This window comes from Stegastes partitus, unplaced genomic scaffold (genome assembly GCF_000690725.1).
Source record: "Stegastes partitus isolate 25-593 unplaced genomic scaffold, Stegastes_partitus-1.0.2 Scaffold264, whole genome shotgun sequence".
Taxonomy (NCBI): Eukaryota; Metazoa; Chordata; class Actinopteri; family Pomacentridae; genus Stegastes; species Stegastes partitus.
Genome location: NW_007577995.1, coordinates 203,275 through 227,692, shown reverse-complemented (window position 1 = coordinate 227,692; position 24,418 = coordinate 203,275). Strand labels below are relative to the sequence as shown.

Sequence of the window (24,418 nt, the reverse complement as noted above, 5' to 3'; positions counted from 1 at the left end):
AATGTAAAAAATGTCTAATTGGCTCACATGGTGCAGTGATGAGAATGTAGGCCAGCTAATTGACCTTATTTCTCATTTGCTCCCATAAAATGTAGGCTGTGTAATCACATATTTGGATTTTTTTTTACAACGTGCACAGCAGGAGAGCAAACTGGGGCTCACTGTTAGTATTTGAAATATCTTACATCTCAGTAACTGCCTCTTTTTAATGATCAAAAACATCCACCAGCTTGTGTGTTTTTTTCTTCTTCTTTTTATCTTCTTTTTTTTAAATTATAGGCATAAAAATAAACTATTACTATTTCAATAACAGCTCTAATCAAAAGACGGGCTTTGAAGATTATTTGCTCCTCCAGTGTATCTTAAAGCCCTGAAGAATAGCGTTGAGGATTAAAAAAAAAATTTGAGAAGTTTGTGCTTCCATTACGCACTCGGAACAGGAGCGTAAAGCTTCTGGCTTTAAAAAGAGAAAAGACCTCTATACGTGCGACACAAAAGGAGGCTTGTAAGAAGAAATAAATGAAGGGGAACTTCTACAGTAATTAATTTCTCAAGAATACACCCTCACTCCATCCATCCCCATCTGCATGCATCCGGATTTGCGTTTGGAAATCATTTACGCGCGTCTTTCTCCATGTTAAGGTCTGACTAATGAGCATAATTGGGGGAAATCAGCTCCTGATTGACACACACCTGCATTCATTTTCAAATTGGCTTTAATAATTTCAGATTCCCGCCTCTCTCTCTCTCGCTCGCTCTGCCTCCCTCCCACCCTCCCTCCCTCTCTCCCTCTCTCTCTCTCTGAGGCGGAGTTTATCCCCTCTGCTCACCGTGTGGACTCTCCGCACTTGTCAGTCGCAGCCTGCATGCGTGAGGGAGAGGACGCCGTGCGTTCGCTTTGCAAGTCCACAGAGAGACACAGAGAGAGAGGAGAGACACTTTGTAGCCGTAACACTTCGCTCTTTTACGCTATTCCCCTCTCGTCGGATGCGCTCGAACCGCCCGGCAGTGAATTAAACGAGAAAATCCGAGGCAGGGATTGAGAATTACTGGAGGACACTGACTGTGGTGGAGTGGAGTTAGCCTGATGTGCAAGTAAGTGGGATGCTGACTGATGTAACCGGTATGGAAATAGCCTCGTGGGCTGCTTTCATCATTATGTTTGATTGTGGCAGGCGTTGTGTGGTTTGGAAAGCAGGGACTTTAACGGCACAACTGAAGGCCGTTTAAAGGCAACTTTGCTCGTGCGTTCGGATTGACGCTGTGGAATAAAGGCTCAAATCTGGCACACACACAAAAAAAGCTCCTAGAAATAAGGTGGTTAGTTGCCTGTTTAGTGTGTCCGGCCTGCGAGCTACATGCACTTGGGGATGCTGCATGTGCAAAACAAAAATGATGCTCTGGCACCAGACTTTGTGGTACACTTGTAAAGTATTTGTTTCCTTTCTTTCCTTTTTTTTTTTTGGTTTGGTTTTACGCAACACTGTGCGTAATGATGGCTCCAAGTTAAATCTGGTTTTTGATGGTGAGAGACTGTCATAGTTGGGGGAGTTTGGGGCCTCTGTGTCTTTTAAAGTGTGTGTGAGTGGAGGTGTGAGTGTGACAAACATGGACAACCTGCACTTTATCTCCATCTGTGGTGTGGTGATTGATAAGTAATTGGATAAATATTGGATAAATAAATGTGTGTGCGCGTGTGTGGCTCTCGGATCAGTGTGACCACCACAGGCAGGCTCTCTCTCTCTCTCTTTCTCTCTTTCTCTCTCTCTCTGTTTTCTTCTGTTTACCGGAGAGGCGGCCCCTTTAAGAGACGACGGGTTAGTTTGTGTCTTTGGTTATCTAGCTGTATGAGTTTTAATTTCATAAAGCTAGAGAACCGAAAGTACGAACTGACGCCGAGCACTTCGGAGCCGGAGGGGTCCTCTCGCTCTGGCCATGGAGGAGGAGGAGGAAGAAGAAGAGGAGGAGGAGGAGGAGGAGGAGATGATGATGATGATGATGCCGGCAGCAGCAGCAGCAGCAGCATGGAGCAGGCGGGAGGGACGAGATGCTGAGGGGAGGCTGAGCGCAGCAACCGCCGCCGCCACCACCGTTGAGGAATAGGAGGAGGAGGAGTGGTGGAAATATGAGGGGAGGGAGGATGGTTTTAAAAGGTGGTGGTCCACTTGGTGTGGAGAGGTGTTCAGAGAGCCACTCGCGTGTCTGTGATGTGAGGGCGTGAATGTTGCTGTTTTTTTGGGAGGGAAGGGGAGGGGGGGAGATTTGGGCATCGCGGTGATGCTGGGGCCTATTTGGGCATCAATAAATCAGCGTTTCCATCAACTTTAAGGACACGATTTGGAAGCTGCATGTGGCAAATCACGCTCAGAACCCACTGCGCGTGCTGTTGTGTAGTTGTCATAACTGTGTGGGTGTTATAACTGTAATATCTTGAGGGGTGAGACAGAAATAGTTAAAGGGGCCACACGATTGGTCAGATCGGGACTCACGTGACGGTGTTGGCAGCAGCAGCAGCAGGAGGAGGAGCAGCAGCATCAGATCGCTTTCTAAGATCTCACATGTTGGTTCTGGTGATTGCTTGTTGGGGCCCCCAGAAGTTGAAACAGGCTTCATTAAAGCCACTAATTAGACAGTCTGAATTGGTGCTGCAGAGCTGCATCCAGTGCAAGTGCAGACTCCCTGACTCCTCTGCTCCTCTCAGTGTATTTCCTTTATGAGTGGTGTAGTCTAAGTGATGTCCCCTGGCTGTGATTAACTTGACATTAGGAGTGTGATGTATAATTGGATGCACTTGCACATCGCTTGGTGCATGATGAAGAAGGCTGTGTGCTAACATACCTGCTATCAGTGTTTTTCCACCATCTGGGTGTCACATACCGACTGTTTTTTTGGTTCTTTGCTGCCCAAAATCCAGATCCTGCAGGGTGTAACACATCAACACCACACCGCATCAGGCGTTTAGGGTTAAAGAGGCCATCTTCAGCCCGCTCCCAACATGCTTCTCGAGCTGAAACCGAGTTAGACATGGCAGATGTGTTCAAATTTGTGTTTCGCTGCGTGGATTATTTTTTGCGTTCGCCTGCTAGATAAGAACAAAATAGGACATCGGCTCAGAGTTTGATCTATTCTTAGAGCAGAATCAGCAAGCCTCAGAGATGACTGAATATCCCTGAAGTCCCAGCATGCTCTATTTAGACCATGACTGACAATATTTGATGTGCGCCGTTAAACAAGGGAGCTCAGATGCTGTGTCTGTGTTGTTGACGTTTGCCAGGGTGCAGTTTGAGCCGGTGCATGCGGTTTGACCTGCACGTCCTCCATCTTGAATGGATGCAAAGAAAGTCAGGGATTAAAATGTTTTGTGGGATTATGTCATCTGCATCTGCACAGTGTTTTCTCTTTTTTTCCCCTCTCTCTCTAGAATTTACTCCTTTTATTTTACATGCAACATTTGTCATGTCTTTTTAGTAACTTAGCAACTGTGATGCTGTCCAGATAAAACATTATGTACACCATGGCTTTGTGGTGTAGTTATTCACTGCAAATACTTTGTGTGGCTTTTTCTGTGTCATTTGACTTTTTTTTGTTTTTGGCTCCCCACAAACACTTCAAGCGTGATTTACTGTACACACACAACACAATATATATTTAACCTTGCGGAATAATGAGAAGTGCATGTAGAAAAAAAAGAAGAAAAAAAAGAGGCACTTGTGCACAAAGTAAAACAAGTTTAGGAGACTGCTTTTAGCTGCAAGGTCAACACAAACGCATTAATTCCCCCCCTTCTGTCTTGTGCTTTCTTTCTTTCTTTCTTTGCTTTACAAGCCACTAATTTATTGCTGAAATAAAAAAGTTTTATTAAAAATGAGAGCTACATATGTGACTTCACACCCACTGATTCTCTTTTCTTTTGTCTTTAAAGGAAAATGTCGGCGACCTCAAGCCTAAAGTTTGTACTAACTCACAATGAAGACAAACCGGACAGAATGAGGAGCAACAATCGGCCTGCAGGTAAATATTGTTTTTTTTAAAATATAAGAAGACATGCATGGTGGACACAGATGTGGTTTGAACAACAAGCCCTGATGCTGCCAAATGCAGAAGCATCCTCTGCCTTATATATTTTGGGTATAACAATAAGTACACGGAGTTAAGAGGTCAAACTTGAAGATGCTGGAGGCTCGCAAATAGTTTTGTATCATCAGCCAGCGATGGAGCTTCGCTGGTGGTTGATTGTTGTCCATATTTTGTGTGGCTGGAGTTGTGTGGGTGTGAAAAAGATACAGGAAGAGAAACAGACTGAGCTTGAATTTTGAAATATTGGGAGTATTTTTTTATTATTATCATTTTTGCATCAGGAATGATTTTTAAAGTGCTGCTCCAAAAAGAGGGCATTAAAAGAGACGTTTTAATTTGCACACAGTCTAAATGTCGGTTTTGTACCCTTCCTGTATATTTCTGAATATACATACAGCGTGTAGCAGCAATAGGCTGTAGCCTGCAGCCACACAGAGTGTAAACGGCCTGATTTGAGCGAGTGAAGTAGGACCTCCATGTTGAATTCCATCATTCCTTTCTCCTTTGAAGTATTAACATTTTTTTACGTTGTACATCAACCCTCCTGCCCCCCTCCTCCTCGTCCTCCTCCTCCTCCTCCTCCTCCTCATCCTCCTCGCACTCAGACACACGCAGCTCTCTTTTTCATTCTCATACATTCAGCGTTTTATCCCTTTAAACACTATGATCCTATTTGTCAGGTAGAGTGTGTGGTAGGTGCAGGGGAGGTTGCCGTGTAATCTTTGCTGCGGTTCTTTATCCCGTTAGGAGAGCCGAGGCGTAGGGCTCACCCAAGGTTTGGACCTGCTCATGTGGAAAGAGCGTTTGGGTGGCTCTGTCCTTTTCGCCCCTAATGCCTTGACGAGCCACCCTCCCCTTGTCCAAAATCTCCTGATTACTGCGAGCAAGAAATTGATTTGCATGAAGGTATGGCAACATGCATAATTCAGCGACAGCAGCATTAGGTCAAAACAGTTGAATATGTCGACTATTTTCAGATCACAGCATGCCACAAGGTTTTTTTTGTTTTTGAGTTTTAACCCTAATATCAAAATTAAAATTCACAATTTTACGGCTTCTAAGACACAAACCCCTCCCTGCCAGAATTTTATTATTCCAGTTATTTCTGCAAGATGGCAACAGAAACATTCCCGGCTTTAAGGTTGTCAAAATGTTCCCTTCAATTCCCACCTTAAATTGTTGAGAATCAGGAATTAAACAGTAAGTACATATTGTTAGCAAGGTCAAATCTTCATGGTTCCACAACCTTGAAGCTCAATAGAAAGCTCAGTTATTCAAATTTAGTATGGAGTTCTTTGAGTCACCCAGATTTTCCCAAGCTTTATATTAGCATATGCAAGGACCGGCCTGTGCTGCTGTTTTCTAAAGTGGATGTAAATTATAACCTCAGTATTATACAGGCTGATAGGAGATAAATCTCTGCAGTAATGCATTGCAGCGAATGGAGAATGAGGGGGGGTGGGGAGGGCGTGTTGTAGAGGGTTTGAAGTGTGTGTGAATGTGTGTGTGTGTGTGTGTGTGTGTGAGGTACTGTACAATAGCCTGTGGCAGATGGAATACAGACTAGCAAAGCACTTGCTAATAGTCATGCTAAACTCTCTTTTCATCGGCTTTAGTTTCTCCAGATTTTCTGCCTCATTTCTGCGGGTTAGAAAAAAAAAAAAGAAAAGAAATTTTGAGACGAACACGAATCAAAACAGGAATATTTTAGCACAGTTGCAATTTAGGGGCGATACGCGGTTTTGCGAGTGTGCACACATCGTTTTAAAACAAATATTAACACAGGGAGATTACTAAGTCGAAATTTGCACTTGTGCGGTCCAAAAGGCTGAGGGGCTTCAGACCTCACGAGCAGAGTGGAGATCTCTTTGGAATCCCTATGCAAACTAGGGCTTGAATAATGAGATGTATTTATGAAGGGCTGGGAAGGGGGTCCCGCTTTTGAAAGCCAGTAGGCTGGAGCCTGAATGGGATAGAAGGAGGAGGAGGAGGAGGAGGATTGGTGGGGTGGGGGTGGGGGTGGTGGTGTTGTGGGGGTGGGTTGGGGGGGAGTCGGACAAGGGGTAACTGGGGGTGTGTGTGCAGGGGGTACAGGGGGCCCCCAGCAGTCCAGGCCTCGGCCAGGCAGCTGTGAAAAGGGGTCCCGTCTTTTTCCCACGCCCAGCAAGACGCGAAACAGTGCCGCAGCTCACTAGGGTCAAGTCCCATCGCTAATATATACACACATACATAGACACGCATGCACACACGCGCACGCACGCACACACACACACACACACACATCCAGGCAGAGATCGTGTGTAAAAGTTGTGCAAATTAACAAGCTGTCTGGGAAGCTCTGTGACATGGGGACACCTGCTATTCTCCCAGAATGCTTTGCACTCCCATCAGGGGCCACTGGGCTTGATGAGACAACAATTAGGTCATAACTTCAACTTGAACTTAAAATTCTGCTGAGGACTGAAAAGAGTCTGGATTATGATTTTTTTTTTTCACCCCCTTTCTCTTTGTGCATGTTGAAAAACTTGGCAGAGTGCGCTTCGTTCTTGTTGCATTTTCAATTTTTCATGTTTTCATTTTTTATTTTTTTCAAATTTAATCTTTCAAACTAGTGGATTTTTTTTTTTTTTTTCAGTGTTTGGATTTTTATTTTGTTAACCTTTTGAAGGAATACTTCTGCAGCTATTGATGTGTCCATTCACTCGGTCTGTGAAGACAAACTTGGCCTTGTGCTTGACCCGAGACCCTAACTGTCAACTTGGCATTGTCTGTTCTCACACACACACACACACACACTCGCACACACACTCACAAACACACACGGCTTCGGCAAAAACACAAAAGAAATATTTAAACGTGAAATAGAGGGAGGCTAGTGAATGATATGGCAACTACAGAGGAATGTCCAGGAGCTGAACTTTCAATGTGACCTTCTGTCCTTCCATAAATACAAAATGTGAGGCGCTCAAAGAAAACCACGGTGTTTTATAGAACACGCCGTCTTTTTTATCGCCAGGAAACTCTGTGGGTTTTTATTTTTTTCTTTTAGCAATAATTAGCATGAACAGCAAAAGCAAAGAAAGAGAACAGAACACGCCGCGTTTACTGAGTTGATCTGCTTTACGTCTCGTTCATTGTTCCACGTTTATTGCTCGTTTCAGTTTGTTTAATCGCGTTAAGGAGACAATCGGGCTCCTCGCTGAAGCTCCCTGAAATGCCGTCCATGTCAGCAGCTGCTCTTTTGCCGCCTTCCCCCCGTGAAGGTGGGGTCCCACCCATTCCTTTCCCTCTATCTCTCTCTAGATACTGGCACACCAATCAAAATGGTGCAGCACTCACTTCCCTCCCCGCTCGCCTCCATCGCTGCATCAGAGCCATCGCAGAGCGGTGTCACACTAATTCGGTTCCCCCTGCCTGCGTGAGCCCACCCGCTTTAATTCCACACTATGAAAAACACGGCGGCTATCTCCGTCGAATATATTAGCAAGCATCCTCTCTGGCTCTCGGGTACCGACTCCCTTTTTTCTCCTCCTCGCTCCTGACCGTCCCTCCTTCTCCATCTCGTTCTCTCCTCCTCATTATCATGTTCCCTCCTATTCAGATGAGTTTCAAATAGAGAGGGGGACCCTTCTAATTAGCTCTGTAAAGATGCTTTGTTGCGGTCAGTGTGGCCACCAGTGTGTGCATTGAGAGAGGATGTGTGACAGCTAGTGTTAGCATTGAGAAAGTGTGTATGGGCCCTTAATGAGGTTTGTTAGCTGAGTGTGTATCCTGCTGTTTGAATACACCCTCGGCAGCTTTTGAAGGAACAGAGATGAAGAGAGAGAAGGAGGAGAGAGGAGTCTTTCAGCGTGGCAGGTTGCAGAATGCAGATGATGCATTATGCCCAGCGTGCTTTCCATTCCAGCAGCAAATAAGAGGAGGAATAATGCTCTACTTACATGTTGTCCATGCAAACTGTGGGAAATATACGGGGGGTCATAGTGCTCGTCGGGCGTCGGGCGGATGTTCTGCGCCTTTCGAAATTTTGCGGTGACTCCGTGACATCCTCTGTGGGTTTGTTTTCAGCAGATGCTACAGCAAGTTGAGAAACAAAAGCAAGGAAATAAAGAAAGCTGATTCAGTTCATCATTTGTGCAAAGCAAAGAGAGCGTAAGGCGGCTCACTGAACAAGAGAAGGCCGGTCAGAAACCTTCTCACACGGACTCGTTGCAGAGTTTCTTTTTTAAGGCCTGAAATTGTTAAAGATACAAATAACAGGTGATCAACTCCGAACAGGGAGAGAAAAACGATGTTAAAATGCAGACAGAATGCAGAAGGAAGGTGGTGTTTGCGGTGGAGGAACGAGGGTGGAGATTAGAGATGGCTGGAAACAGACGAGAGCCGAAGGTGGAGGGTAGATGGAGAGAGGGGAGGAAGAAGAAAAAAAAAATAGGTTGGGGAAATGAGGGATTGTATGGAGCCAAAGAGCCGACCTGCTGGGCCTGCCTGCTGCCTCAGAGATTGTAAACTGTCACTCAGGATGCAGACAGACAAGCAAGACAGACATCATTTGCCCATATTACCCTCTAATACTGAAACTGTCGTCCATGCAGCCCCCTCTGCTCCCCTTCTTTCTTTCTTTTTTTTTTATCCTTCGCTCCATTTGCAGGCGTTTTTCTATTTTTTTTTTTTCATTTTGCCCGTGCGCATGCATGTATATGAACTCCCTAATCTATTTCCTCTATCTTCCACCAGTCACAGCTCCTCCACTACTTTCTCCTCTCTGTTGATGAAATGAGTCAGCTTGCAGTATGCTCTCCCCTCTCATTGTTCGATGGTTCGTTGCCTCTCCATAGGAGGTAGAGAGTGTTTGGGCTCTTTCCCCTGTTTTACCAGTTTACCAGTGTAATCCTTTACACTGGCACAATGAGCTCTCACTCCAGCCACAGGATTCTATTAGGCTCCCAGAGAGACACAGGATCTCCATAAACATTTTCCAGCTACCCACTACCCTCCCCTCTCCTCCTCCTCACCACCACCACCTATACCGCCTCGTGGCCTCAAACGCAGTCAAACTGATCGCTTCCTTTATACATTTTAAAACAGAATCCTCCCTTTTTTTTTGTTTCGCCAGAGGAGATTTTACCTGTCTGGAAACGGATGGTAGAATAAAAGCATGTACACTTACATTACCAACGGCTTGTTAACGCTGTCAGGTTCGCTCCCAAACTGACTCCCAAAACAGTGTTCCTTTACAACCGCCGAGTATATAACAAGCGACTGCGAACAAGCAAATGCTTGTTATGTGGTCTTTGGAGAAACGCTAAAGATGTTTCAAAAATGCTGAAATCATTGGAGGATGTGATTCCTGCTCTCTGCTGCAAGCATGATGCCATTAAAGTCTGCAGATATCCTTCATTTTGTGCACACATTGTATGTCAAACACAGGAACGGGCTTCTTGTCTTACTGAAATAACAAAAAGTAGACATGCAATTTGGTATTTCGTCGGAGGACAAGTTGCGTCCAATTATAGGACAACTATAAAATAAATATGCTAATTGTTGACTGTTGCTGTTATCACTCCTTTCATACATGCACACTTATTTTAAGATACTGAAAACAGGAAATGAGAATGAAAACGTCACTGGTCAAAATCAAAAGTGGGATGTTGCAGTCTTGTGGTATATATGGTCTGTGCTATAAGTAATTTCAAATGTGCGTAGTGATGTGTGTTGTTTTATAAAACATGCAGTGTCTCCAAGTCAGTATGCATCAATACACGGTAGACAACCTCTGGCTCCCTCAAGTTCCATCTTCTATTATATCTATTTCAGGCCTCTTTAAACTACAGACTTCAAAAATGTAGTTGGCAGGTGTTTGCTGAAAATTTTTAAATCACTCTCTAAAAACAGGATATAATATTGAAAGTATAATTAAAGATAAATGTGTGGTTTTTTCCTTTATATTTGTAATCAAGTGAACCGAGCACTAAAAGTAAAAACCTTGCCGCCAAAATATAAAACAACACAAAACATCATTTTGAAAATTATTTATCTTTTATGTGTTTAATTAAAAGACAACTTTTCAGCATTTATCCGTCGGTGCTAATAGGATGTGACGTGGCACCAGTCAGATGCTGTGCTGTGGGAGGGACATTGCTTTAGATGACAGAGTGAAGACTCCGGTTAGAAAGAGGAGAGCGCATCAGGCCTGACGTGGCACATTTCTCTGTGAAGAAAACCACTAACAATCAGAAAGATTTTGAATAGAAGTTGTGATATTCAGCTATACTTAAGGCTTCTCTGTCTAGATTAACAGACAGCTACAGCACCTATTTCTTTTCAGCTGTTATTATGAGTCGTTTATATAAATTAAATATGAAAAAATATCAGTTATTTAGAAATATTACTCTGTTGTGTGCCTGTGCTCTAATGTGGTGTCTTTAGTTGTAATTGATGCTTTAAAGATTGGCCTTATGTGGGGAGGGGATATAGTTATTAACAACAATGTGTTTTTATTTTATTTTATTGATGACAATAATCACTGCGATAAAAGAATTTTCATCTGTTGTCCCTCATAGCATAGTAAAACCAAGCAAAGAGAAAATCTAAACAAGTTAAACTAAACCGACGGATGTCTCGTGAAACTGACGATGCTGATTACTGTCGAGCGCATTCCCACAAACTGCTCGTTTAAATCTGTCGGATATTTAATTGTGTGCGACGCCGCTGCTTGGTGACGTCTCTCTGTTTTGTTCCTCAAGTCCAAAGCCATGGGTCACAGGGCTCGTCTCTGCCCGAGTCCTCCTTCTACCTCCCTCCTCATACACAAACATATCCCTCTATCTCCTATTCGTCTCCCCCCCTCCTCCTCCTCCTCCAACACCCTTCCCTTCTCCTCCCATCTTGATAATGCAGCTCTTTTCTTTTCTCACTGGGTGGAGGGCTGCCCTGAACCAACATTGTCCCCCTACGCTGGCTCTAGTGGGGGGGCCCTATTGTGTGTGAAGGAATGGCGAGTTAACACCCATGTCTGAACCCTCTCAATGGGAGCATTGTGTCTGAATCTTCCTCCGGCTCACCCAATCTCACCCCACACACCCCCCCTCCTCCTCACCCCCTCCTCTGCACAGGCCAAGCTAGGGGCTACTCCGATTGCTCGTCTATTATGCGATGAAAACATGCACATAACAGCGAAGTCACTAACAAACCATCCCATAACTGACCTTGGCCGTTTTAACCCTCTACTCTCTGTGTGTTATTGCAGCGAAGCACGCTGAGCTGAATGCGTCTTTGTTGCTGCGTTTGACAGAAATTGGGGCCACTGGGTGTTTGGTTGCTGAAGGAGGCCCCTGCAATTCATTTTTTTTTTCCTTATAAAAGAACAAAGAGACACATAGAAGGCTATATCGTATTAGCATGAGAACAGATTTCAGGATACTTTCAGGACGCACGGCAGCGAAGGAATCTGTTGACATCAAATTGTTTCATCTCGGTAGTGTTTCCTAACAACGCGGGTTGTGTTTAATCAGTTTAACCTGACGGATTCAGATTTTCTGGACAACATTTTTTAAAATGTGAACAAGAAATGGATGCTTCTGTGTTTCATACAGTATGTCGAGCATTTTTATTTGTTTCTGTATAGCAGCGAGAGCCTTGGGGCAGGTTACAAAAGAGCAAGTTGGCGTTTTCTTCCCACATATTTTTAATCAAAGTGTTAGTGTTTACATTTGCATTTGCATTGAGCAGAGGGATGCTGAATGCCAAAGGTGAGATTTTGAAAAACACTCTCTATTTTCCCTTTTTTCAGATGGAAACAAGGGTGGGTGGTTGGAAGGCTGAATAAAGGCTGGTAGATGACTGAACTCAGAGACCCGGCGCAGCTCATCATCATTGCCATGGGCTCTCATCTTCTTCCTCTTCCTCCTGTGGCTCGTACCTCCATCCAGGGGTCCAGCAGAGCCAGCGAAGCCCAGGCGGGGAGCTAGTGAGTGGGCTGGGAAGGATGGAGAAGGTCCCCAAAGGCTAGAATCACCTCTGGAGCTACCGGCATGCAGGAGAAATCAATATGAAACACAGAACCTTCACAGCTCTGAGTGGGGTTTCCTGTGTTTTAAGTGTGTGGCCTAGGGGCCCGCAGACCTCCAAAGGACAGGCCCTGCGTGGCTCTCTCAGCTGCAGCCCCGGCTCCTCAGACTGGACCTCAGTCCGGATCTCCACTGGCTGTGTGTGTGGTTCTGCTGAAGGGGATTTCTCCCCAAATAATACCCAATACCCAGAATGTTGAAAGACTGCCAAGAGGGATCCTCCTTTTCTCTTGATTTTTTTTTTCCATCATTAGATTGACATACCCCCCCACCTTCTGCCTCCGGCTGTTTAAAAACCAGTTTGGGAGTTCTGCTTTTGACTCACTCTCCATCCTCAGCTCACCCGTTGTTTATTCCCCAACTAGTTTTTACATTTGACAAAGAGACAGTACGATCTTTATTTTCTCTTCCTCTCTTGGCTTGCTGTTACTATGGTGAGCCGTAGACACGTGTCTGTTCAAACCCGAAATACTGGCACACGAAGTATGAACCTCGTTTTTTTTTTTCTTTTTCCTCCACGATGTCTATTATTATTCAATTTCAGACTTTTTTTTTTTTTTTTTTAACTGACTGAACAGTAAAGAGGGCTGAAGATCACAGAGCAGACAGACCTTGTAGTGGAGATGGTAAAATGGCAAGTATCTCTCTTTAGCACTCCACATTTTCCACTCTATGAACAAGTCTGAATGTGCTCTCATTACCTCATGTACTGCCTAAAATAGCCTGCGAGAGTGTGTGTGTGTGTGTGTGTGTGTGTGTGTGTGTGTGTGTAAGAGAGAGAGAGACAGTAAGTTGGCACCCTGTGAGGATGATTTAGGATGATGAGCACAGCTGTGAAAGGTGTTTCTTCAACTCTGAGAAATGTTTGGAGTTAATTTCATATTTTTCATCGTAACATGTCACTCAAATCTGAACATTTTGATTCATATGAGACGGCTACGCTGCTCCGTATTCCTATTATCTGCATGAGTATGAATGGGCGGTATGCGCTTGGCCTTGAGAGTGTTTGAGCAGCAGCAGCAGCAGCAGCAGCAGCATCGTGCACCCACAGCTCCCAAACTGCTGTCGTCGTCACAGTAATGCAGCGCGGTTGTTTCCATCCAGATGGGCACAGCTTCAGACAAAATGGCCGCCAGTCTTTCCCCCCTCTGCCAAAGATGGCGAGTGCATCCCTGTTGTCTGCCATCTGTGCATCCGTTAGCTGTTGTCGAATGCAAATCGAAGCTAATTGCATTTGCATAACCTCCAACCATCGTGCGGTTGGCGTGCGCTGATAATTGAGCCTTACGAGGGCGGCGTGGCGGCGAGCGAAGCAGGAGTGAAGTGATGTTTTAAAGCGCGTTCGGTCGCTGTTTGTCTGGGGGTTTTTTTTTTTTTTTTTTTCCTCTCGGGGTTGCAAGTATTCGCACCCCAAAATGTGTTTGATAGGTGTTCAGCGCATGTGAGATCAAGAGTCTAGACATATACCGTGCCATATGGCGCGCATGTTTGCATGTGATTCGCCCACATGCAAATGTGACACTGTACAAAAGATTAAGCCGAGGCTTTGTTTAATCAGATAGCACTCTGTCACGCATGCACACTCACCGTTTTTTTTTTTTTTTTTTAAACGCGCGGACATACATAATGCACAGATGAAAGCATTAAGCAAACAGAGCAGCTCAGACACGCACACGGATTCTAATTAAGAAGGGATCCATAGGCCCAACAAACTCCAGACAGACAGACCATAATAGTCTCATTTTCATGCACATGGGTGTCTGGTTACCATGGCACTGAACAAATCGCGGGATGACTGATTTTGCCAGAAAAGAGCTGCACATGAAACATATAAATAGGCGGCGGCACAAAAAATTGCTGCCCGAAGACCAACTGAATTGCAGCTTTGAAGTATATCAACGCCATTTCCCAAAGAACACACCAGTTAGAGGGAAATAAGAGACGAATCAAGCGCTTCACATCTATTCGAGACGTCGAAAGGAGAAGAAAAAAAAAAAAGTGCCTTTCACCAAATGAAAGAAGAAAAAAAAAATATTGAACAAGCCTGATCTCATAACTTTGCATAATAACATCCAGAGCTGCTTTCGTAGTCGGAGGATTGAAACGCTGTGTAAATTAATATGTCACGTTTCTGCATTATGGCAGAGCGTCTTTTTTTTTTTTTTTTGCAGTCGCATTTGATTGAGCGGGTCTTCTGTTTTGTTTTTTTTTTCTGTTGGGGTGGTGGGGTGTGTGTGTGGGGGGGAGGCGTTAATTCATGCGACGGCTGAGCAACAATGCAGCGTTCGTATTTGCATTTGCCCATCAAGGCAGCTGCTGTGCTGTACAGTTAGGTCTACTGTGGGCAGCAAAATGGCGGTCACGCGAATCATAGGGTTTGTCTGCCGGTCGTGGGAGCTGAGGAGACGAGAGGAGAGGGAGGGGAGGGGCGGGCGGTGGGATTTTGGGGTGTCTGGTTTGAGAGAGAGAGAGAGAGTGGGTTGTGGGATCTAGACTGTGGGGTGGTGGTGGGGGGAGATGGAGTAGGGGGGTGTAAGTGGAGAGGTTATTATTTGAGGAGGGGGGCGTCTGGTTTTAGGAGGGACCATTAATGAGGGACTGGAGGGTCGGTGGTAGTGGTGGTGGTGGTGGTGATGGAGGGGGGTGTTAGTTTGTCTGCATTTGCGAACATGTGTCTGTGTCGTCTCGGCCATTTGCATACAGCGAGCAGGGCGTCCATATGCTGCGCGGCGAGGCAAATTCAGCACCTCGCACGCCTTCCCCAACGAAAACCTGCAGAGTGTGTTGCAGCCTTCCTGACAGTCACATTATCTGTAGGGGAGCAAGCAACACGCTCCAACCCATTCCTCACAATAACACTTAAACGCTCCTACTATACAGGGAGCCTCGTGTCGGTCGCATCACCGTTTCCGTCCGTCACGCCGGCCAATGAGGCTCCGCCGAGCCGCGTCGGGCCAATGGCGAACCGCAGAGAATCAGGAAGAGGAAGGAAAAGGCAAAAAGGGGAGTCATGAGTTTACCCTTGATGTGCCGGAGGAAAAGGGAATCAACAAAAACAGCTTCAGCCGAGATGGAAATCAAGAAGGGGGAAAGAAAAAAGGATGGTGGGAACAATGTGAGGAGCCGCGATGAAGCGCATGTGTTGGAGCGAGAATAAAGCGAGTGGAGAACGAGCACTGTGTCACATGTTCTTTGTGTGCCAGTCAGACATGGGATTAAAGAATGCTTATATATCAATTTGAGAGGTGGGTGGAGAGAAAGAAAAGCCTCCCCTCGCATGAAGACGGAGTGGTCGCCATGACTCCCTACAAAAGTCAGACAGCCAGACACACATACAAAGCAGATCTCCATAATTTGCCGTATGAATAAAGTGTTGATCGTCTCCCGTCCTGGAGGTCCCGAGCTCGGGAGCGTGGGAATCCACGGAGAACATATGCAGAACAGTCGGGGCGCTGGCGAGACGGCCCCGCTAGCATGAATACTGCTGTAGCAGGTGAAAGAGGACCCTAGAGTTCAGGGGTCAAGGCCAGCGGAGGGGTTGTCTGGTTCATAAGTGTGTGTGTGTGTGTGTGTGTGTGTGTGTGTGTAGGGCCTCTTTGGTTGTCGTCTGGGTCTTGTAGGATGCAAATGAAGTTGCCGGGGCTGTTTGATAAGCACTGCTGTCTATTATTAGCTCAGTCTGGTTGCTCAGAGAGGACAAGTCTGGGTGTAGAACTTGGACAAGAGCTCCTTCATCATCTTGTAGTCGCAGCGGAGTAGCAGACAGGCAGAAAGACAGGCAGCCTAAAGTCAGACCTCCCCTGCTGAAAGTGTGATTGTGTTGTCTGGAAGCCTTTTCTACCCACATCTCTGCTTTCTGTGACATTTCCTCTCTGAGTGACACGTTGGTCTCAGGCTTTCCAGTGTGGTGCCTGTCTTTGTTTCTCGCTGATTGACGGCAGCTTTGTACCAAGACTCCACATTTCATGGAGGAAATCGTCAAGAGCGCGCCAGTTTAGACGCCGGATTTACACCGTTTTCTTACAGCTCTTTCATCTTAAAGGAGGAGGCTGGCGATGCTCTGTGTGTGTGTCAACAAAAAGTCAATATGAAAAAAAGGAACCTCTGGTTATTTCTCTTCTTTTGGTGTCACCTTAACAGCGGCACTGATGCGGGAAGTTTTTCATCCAAAAGAGAACGGGGTTTTTTTGTTATTTAAGGGGCTAAAATGAATTTAAAAGTCGAAGAAATTCTGTTTCTTTTGAGCATTAAGCAGACTTCAGTTTACATCGAAAGAAAACCTTAATCGTGCCTTTTATTTCTGAAATTTTAAATTTGAAGAAACATCTTAAAATACAGTAAATGCAGCATTCTGGGTTGTTAATAATTTATTAATTTGATTTATTACAATATTTATGGCATGCCTTTTAATTGATCTTTCAAATAAATATTCCCTGTGCAGCTTACAGTATCTTATTCCGTGACACCATAAAGCAGTGTTGGCAGTGTTTTTGTACATAAATGATTAAAAACACCACATATTTCTTCATTACGATCAGCTGTGTTTTCATTTACGTCACTCCTACATACTTTGCCATGCGACCATAAATGTGTATAAATGTGCAGGTGAAAACAGTCCTCACCTAAAGCTCTGTTAGCTAATGTTTGAACATTTGCCAAAAAAAAAAAAACTGAAGTGACGAGAAATCAAATCTATACATTTGTGAATATTTTCTAAAGATTTACATTCTTAGGAGGAAGTAAGGTGCAAGAGACGAGCTGGGGAAGTCCGAATGTACAGAAAAACGAACTTGACAATTGTTGATTTTGGCTTTTTTGGACAATAATTAAAATATAGAAACACGTCAGCATTTTAAGAGCTTTTTTTAGCCTGTTTGAACTTGTAGTTTTTGTCTTCTGTCGTATCTCGAGGAGTATCACGCCAGCAAAAGATTTATTTGTTGTTGGCCTGTTGCGAAGCGTTGCGTGCATAAAGGTGCGTTGCTTATGGTATCCCTTTAAGGGAGGCAGCATTACCTCATCAGGAGCTGTGTAAAGGAAGGAAGTGAGTGAATGGGTGAAGGAGCGCAGTGCTAACTCTCTCCACTCCTTTATGCTTGTGGGTCCAGGCTTCATTAGCTCTACAGAAAGGGACAGCTCCCTCCCAGTCCCCTCAATAGACCCATAGACCTGTCTCTGGCACTGGCTCGGGCTCAGCGGGAGGGAGTGTGTGTGTGTGTGTGTGTGTGTGTGTGTGTGTGTGTGTGTGTGTGTGTGTGTGTGTGTGTACCATTGACACACCGCTCATAGTTTCTCACTCATGCCTAAAGGAAGCCTGGCATTGACACTTTTTTAAGACTCACATCTCTCTCGCTCTCTCTTTGTCCCTCGTTCTCTTGTTTTCTCTCACATGCTTTCCATTATTCTCCATTTCACTATTTTTTTTTTCTTCTTCTTAAAGTCGCTTTATCCGACTCTGGCTTGGATCTCTCACAAAACTGAACATTCAGTAAAGGGCCATATGCTGTACAGGATTCAGACCGTATTTTTTTTTTAGACTCCTGACGTTTAGTTAAAATCAGTTCGGTAAGCTTAATTGGCACGACTGTGTACAGTATTTCTAAGCATTATGGGGATATAAGATTGACGTATTAGCTGTGACACTGAGCGTCCTTATAGAAACAGAGAGACGTATTAGTCCTAAATGTGGAGCATGTTAGTTGTAAGATGCAGGAAAAAACAACGGGGCCGCGTTTGTTGGTGGATTGTTCAGCGTCCCTCTGATTGTGGCAGCAATCCTGCTAAAATGTAGTTCCTAGCAGTGTTCCTTCACTTAAATTCACTATTGTTAACTTTGCCTGACTTTAAACTCTTCATGTTATTGACTCTATATAAAGGCTGTACTTAAAAAAAAAAAAAGAAAAAGCTTAATCTACACAAACTGTAGAAAAAAACTTCAAAACATAGATTCCCTTCTGTTATTTATAGCGGTGCAATTGTGCTTAAACACAGGCTACATTTGCAACCACGGGGACTAACTCGTACCTCAGTGGGCGACCCGATGGCCGAGGGGTGAGGGTGCATACCGCACGGACTAAAATTCCCTCAACAGCTGAGTCTTCAGTTTGACTTGTGTCCAGCTGGACCTCGCTGCATGTCATTCCCCTGCTCTCTTTCCCACATTCCCTCTCTAGCTCTACTGCATCTATCAAAATAAAAGCAAAACACCTAAAATAATCATCTTAAACAAGGAGGGGGGGCAAAAAAAAAAGAAAGAATATCTCTGTAACTGAGCAAATGTGATTCTAATTGGAGCAATTTTCCGGCACTATTTTGCAGGCTAGCTTGAGTGCCACTTTTGACAGACGTGATGCCTAAAAGCACAAAAAAAAAAGGCTTACCATCAGCTCAGATGATGCCATGGCACCTCTGATTCCCATCAGGCAGAGCACGCGGGCAGCTATTCGGGGTCCTCGTCTAGTGTGAGGGAGGAGATGCATGCTGGATGGCGGTGGGATAGCAGAGGTGATTAGCATGGACGGCCGCCATCGCTGCTGCTTCTTCTTCTTCTTCTTCTCATTGTTGCAGCGCTGCATTAATGAGCCCAGTCAGTGTGCAGCGGACAATCTGTGACGCACACATTTAGATTGAATAAAACACCTCCTTTTTTATCTAGATCACTCACAAGCAAGCACATGTCATTCATTTGTTTCGGTGAAATCCTCGTATTTCTTTTTGTTATTTAGTGAACTCGCTGCAAGAGAAGTTGGCGTGGAAGTTGAGCGTACCTACTGGTGATTAGTTATTCTTTAATTATTGATTTCCAGTCGACTTCGGGTCACGTCTCCGGGGGGTTTCCGAACTCGAGTGAAAGTAGAGTGAGGAAAACTTTGTTATACCCGGAGAGAAATGCAAACTTTGACTCAGAAATAGAAGAGAGAGAGCAAGAGAGAGAGGGAGGGAGGCTGAGAAGGAGGAATGAGAGTACAACACTGTGGCCTGGTTTGTGGTTCCAGAGGGAGAGAGACACTTTCGCATTTCCCCTGCAAAACGAGATAGGATGAGCTCTTTTAACACACATATACATACACATATGCACACACACACACACACCTTGTTCCCCTCCTTCTAAGTGAACCAGGACTGGAGTCGTGCAGCTTTGTTGTTGAGGCAGCAGGAAACGTATTGCCCCAGATTTAAAGCAAACCTCCTCCACAGATGCAGCCCTTAACTGTTAACACGCTTCTGTTTTAATCACTTTTTTTTTTCTTCCTCCTCCTGCATCACTTCTTAGTTACAAGCAGTGGACTCAATATCCAGAAGAGTGCATGTGTACATACATGTTCTTGCACATAACAGACAGCCTGACCTCTGACCTTGTCCTGCTGCGACGCTTTCATTCCCATAGGCCGAGGCTGCGCACACACACACTCTCTCTCACACACACACACACACACTGTTGGCTCTATTGGTATAGCTGTCGCTCGGCCACCCATTCAGGGCTCAGTCACGGCCACTTAGAGCGCAGCAGACTCAGGGATTCAGACGAGCTGTGATCCAATGACATGTATTTATAATGAGGGGGCTGCAGGGACGTCTTTGTTGGATGGACACAATGTCAGAATAAGGGTGTGTGTGTGTGTGTGTGTGTGTGTGTTGGGGGAGGAGGGGTCAAATACAGAAAGAAGGGGAGAGAGTCCCGTAGACACCCCCATGCATATACACCCTCCTCATGGGTACAAATTCAGACTTTTTCTGTGTCTTTTTTACACCTCCTGCACTTTATCAACTCTGTCCCTCACACACACACACACACACACACACACACACACACACACACACTTCTTCTGTTTTGTTGCTTGTTGCGTTTACGTCTTTTCCGTGAGAACGTCATGATGTACAGATTGACCTCGTCTCAGGGGGAGGGAGGAAGAATTAGTGTGTTGGAGAAGTTGGAACAGTGAAATGTGAGCAGCTGTTTTTAAGACAAGCTGCAAGGATTAATTAATCTTTTAAATTGTGGGCTTCATAACAGTTGACCTGTATTGTTGAGGACAGACGGCTGGTGTTGTTATTATATTTTGCTCTGCTTTGTGGTTGTTATATTGGCGAAAACTTGTTTGACTTTTATTTTGAAGTTTCCAAAAATGGTGCCAAGCTTCCCAGCAGCCCAGTGAAAATCGCAAGTATCAGACTAAATTTTTTTGCCAAACAGAGTTGTTCTCCGGTGCTCTAAAGGCTTTACTCAGCTGTCTGAGGCTATTTTTAGTTTCCTCATATACAGTCATGTGACCACCATAGGTGCCATCTGGTGTTATTTTTTCCCCACAAAGATATTAAAACTCCTGTAGTTATTTTAGGATTATAAAACACCCTAAAGAGAAGGAAAGACAGAACGCAAAGAAGGAATTTTAAAATACATCGTGATTGGAAATAGTACCTCCACCTCCTGCGTCTGTGTGTCTTCCTTGAGCTCATGTTCCTATTTTGGTCTCCTCGCTGTTGCGTCGTTTTTTGGATCACAGCGATCGTTCCTTCCTTTACGCCTGCTTTTATTAAAAACAAAACTTTCGTGTCATATTGCAGCCTTTGCCAGTGTGTTTGTGTGTGCTTAGAGGAGAACAGGACTGTAAGGCTCCCCTCTGCATACATTAACCGGTTGTTGGGACAGCGTGGGCAGGAGAGGAGCCCTGGAGAGCCCTACAGGCTCGGGAAGGCCCCTCATAATTGTCCAATGTCTGAAACCCTGCATCCACCCGGGGACTGGAGTCTAGCTCTGATCTCTTCAATCATAACTACCCACTTCCTCCTTCTCACAACCCACACACACCTTGATTTTTTTTTTTACTGCCCATCAGGCTGCGCTGTTGGAGCAGCAGCAGAAATAAGACATTTCAAATCTATCAAGCTGAAGTGATTGTAGGTTTTATGGAGGGTTTTTGCTGAATAATTTAAACGTGCAAAGGGTCTGTCCTCTTGTCGCTGCTTTTCATTTATGGCCAGGATTAAAGTCTGGACAAATTAGGATTACCTCCCTTCTCTCTGCTAGTCAGCTTCTTATCTTGTTCAGTCATGACGGTGCAAAACCAGACAGCAGAACCGTGTGTGTGTGTGTGTGTGTGTGTGTGTAATTGTGGGGTTCCCGGCAGACTGTGTGTCCTCTTGATGCTCCAGACTTCAGGGGTCAGAGGTGAATGAGTGCAGACTCAAACACAGACAGATATTGGTAGTCATGAGGAGGGAGTCCCTTCCCAAACCCTGTCTTCTTCTTCTTCTTCTTCTTTTTTTTTTCTAAATTGTACTCCAATTTTGCTGCGTCAGTCCTGTGACAGTTACATCTTAGGAAATCTCACTGTCCTTGATGATCCAGACTGTGAAAAATATGACAATTTGACTCTGTCTCTTTTTTCTGCATCACTAATTTCCTGTGTCTTCTTGTCCTCTTGCAGATTGATGGCATTCTGGAGAGAAAAAAAAACATCTCTGATTGGCTGCATTTGACTCAAAAACTGGAACAATTGAAGCTTTTTTGTTGTTGTTGTTGATTTTCTGCTGCTTGCTGATGTATGGGTTAACAATCCAACATTCAAAAACACTGTCAAAAAACTGTAAATATCAGACATTTATATACATATAAATATATATTTGTTGTTTCCACCAGCTGTGCCTTGAGATGTTTTACTGCAAACCAGCAAATGTGATAATAAATATATTGAAATATATCAAAATTTAAGTGAATCTTGCTTTTTGTTTGTTGAGAGAAATCAACAATTGCGTGTGCATTTTTACACAAATTGTTATAAAACTGTTTCATTGCCGTATTCGATGCTGTTTTTCTGCTATTAGCAAGGAGAAGATTTTTTTCTCCAGAGTCACTGACTGTTTTTTTGTTTTTTTAAATCTGAAAATCACAACAAACTCTGTCTAGATGTTAAAGTTAGGTCACTTTAAAATCATCCTGAGGTCTTCCTGTACCGTCATTTCCTAAAATTCTCCCTCCATCACGTATGTTAATCTGATGACTAAAATATTAGACACACTTAAATGTAATACAGTCCAATACACCTGTCATCAATAATAAACACATTACAATCATCAACATTTGACAAAACCCCCTGAACATTTAGAGGATTTGTAAAAGTAGAATTCATCGTAAAGCTCTTTGTAATGGATTAGATTTCACAGGTGTACCTAATAAACTGGTGTATACATGTGGTCAGTAAAGTAAACATTAAGTTTCACTATTATTTTCTTCTCTAAAAACTAAATGCATTTTTATTCTAAAATATCTAATAATGCTGTAATAATAATGACACGATGCTGCCACATTTGTAGTTAGAGCAGCAAAAATAAAAATAAAAATGTGTAATAATATATTTTAGGACACACCGTTAACGGGGATTTTCTCCAATAAATTAAATTAATTCAAGCCCATTTTTCTTAACTTTAAAACTAACAGTTACTGTCACATAAAGCAACAGTTAAGAATTGAGTAGCTTTAAAAAAAAATGTGTTTAAAAAACAGATTTTTTCCCCTAAACTTGTGTTATAGCGTTAAAAGACTGCTTTTTTTTGTTGTTGTTAAAGTTGATTTGTTTTATTTTTTTTCCCTATTGGTGCAGAGAAATAGACATCTTACACTAATCTGCAATATTACCAAATGAAAATTATAATTGCTGATTATTCCACAGGCCCACAGGAGCTACCTGAGCCACTGTACAGGCTCCTTAATTATCATGCTGTTCGTTAACCCTCATCCAAGACTTACTATTGAATAAGCTTTAAGGGCAAAACTGCAATAAAAAAGGGTTTTTCTACTGATGCTTTTTCATGTGATTAAAAATAAAAACAGCAACTGATAATTGTAAAAGTAGGATTTCCCTTAACTTGAGGAACAAATTCAGGCCTACATGAAGCAGGCCTAAAGACAGTAGGTGTGTAGGATTTTAAAAATAAATTAAAAATAGGATTTTAAATGCGTTAGAAATTTGTCAGGTAATTAAACGAGAAAAAGAGGAAGAACAAGATCTGGTTTTACAGTTCTGAGCTACGAAATCAAATAACACGGTTTTCTAACATTTAGCTTTGTGACACCATTAAATAAAAACAGCCTGCTATTAATAATGTCCCCCAGAATAGCACATGTATTTTTCATCAGGCGTAAGTAGGTTAACGCAATATTTTAAATCAATTTCCACTGGGTTTAGTTTTTTTGTAAATGTAAAAAAAAAAAAAAAAGAAAGAAAGAAAGAAAAAGAAGAAAGAAATTAAAATAGAAGAAATGGTTCTTTTAGAGAGAGAAAGAGAGAGAGAAGAGGGGACTGTGGGAGCAGCCATCATCTGAATAAATGCAAATTGGCTCTGCCTCCATCCGGCATCATGCCAAGTATCTATAGCAACCACATCCTCTGACAGCCTCCATCCATCCCTCCCTCCTTCACTCTCTAATTAGTCCTCTATCTTCCCTATAGCTGCTTTCTTCTACTGCTTTTTTTCCCTTCTTCTTTCAAAAAAAATCTCTGCACAAAGAAGCTGGTCCGGTTCATGAAAGAAAACCTGGACTAAACGGAATATTTTGATTAACAAAGACGCTGAATGAACAGAAACGCCTAGTTGACAATAAAAAAAAAATGTCTTTAAACGGGAAAAAAAGGGGGGATTTCTTTTTTTTTTTCCTTCTCTCTACAAACCTGACACACATCTTACCTCGCCCGTCTTCGGTATTTTCATAATTTCACTCGTTTTTTTTTAATCAGTCCGGTTTGCTCTCAGGTCGTTTCTTCTTCGGGTTCATGTGTTGCGTTCACGGTCAAGTTCACGGCGGCGGCTCGGCCTCGGGCTGATCGGCAGCAGCTGCAGCGGCTCCATCTGACCCAGCTCACCTCCCGCCTGCAGCTCCAGGAGCCGGACTGCAGCGCCACCTGCCGGCCAAAGTCGGGCACCGCAGCCCGAGGAGGAGGCCGCCGGTTGGTGGTGACGGAGCGCCCTCTAGTGTCAGTCCGCGGTCATCACACACACCACGTGTCCTCGGAGTAAACAAAGACACCTGGTTGGTAGAGGAGGCCAAAAGGGACACACATACGTGAATAAACAAATAAACAAACGGAGTTAACTGAAAATAAATACTTTTTTGTCCATCTTTAATGCAGAATTGTTTATTTTTCCTTTGACATATTTGTTGCACTCATTTTACTCATAATGGATGCATTCATTTAATATATTCATTTAATATTATATATATATATATTTAAATATACATCTTTATTTTATTGTTGTTATATGTGTTCGTGGTT

General features: G+C 43.7%; 1 protein-coding gene and 1 long non-coding RNA gene across 3 annotated transcripts in view; one reads left to right on the top strand and one right to left on the bottom strand.

Annotated features, from left to right (window-relative positions):
• Positions 1-877: 877 nt before the first annotated feature.
• LOC103357613 (uncharacterized) lies at positions 878-21,594 on the top strand. 2 transcript variants are annotated; one of them, XR_520211.1, is made up of 3 exons: positions 878-1,095; positions 3,923-4,011; positions 21,575-21,594. It is a non-coding gene; the product is annotated as an uncharacterized LOC103357613 (long non-coding RNA). The 2 variants fall into 2 exon arrangements; XR_520212.1 differs by lacking the exon at positions 21,575-21,594 and adding an exon at positions 11,870-12,517.
• Positions 20,722-24,418, bottom strand: part of slc25a42 (solute carrier family 25 member 42) — a 17,257-nt gene continuing 13,560 nt past the window's right edge. Inside the window, exon 9 of the transcript XR_520213.1 lies at positions 20,722-20,735. The gene's annotated coding sequence lies outside the window, so the exon portion shown is untranslated. The remainder of the gene's footprint in view (positions 20,736-24,418) is intronic.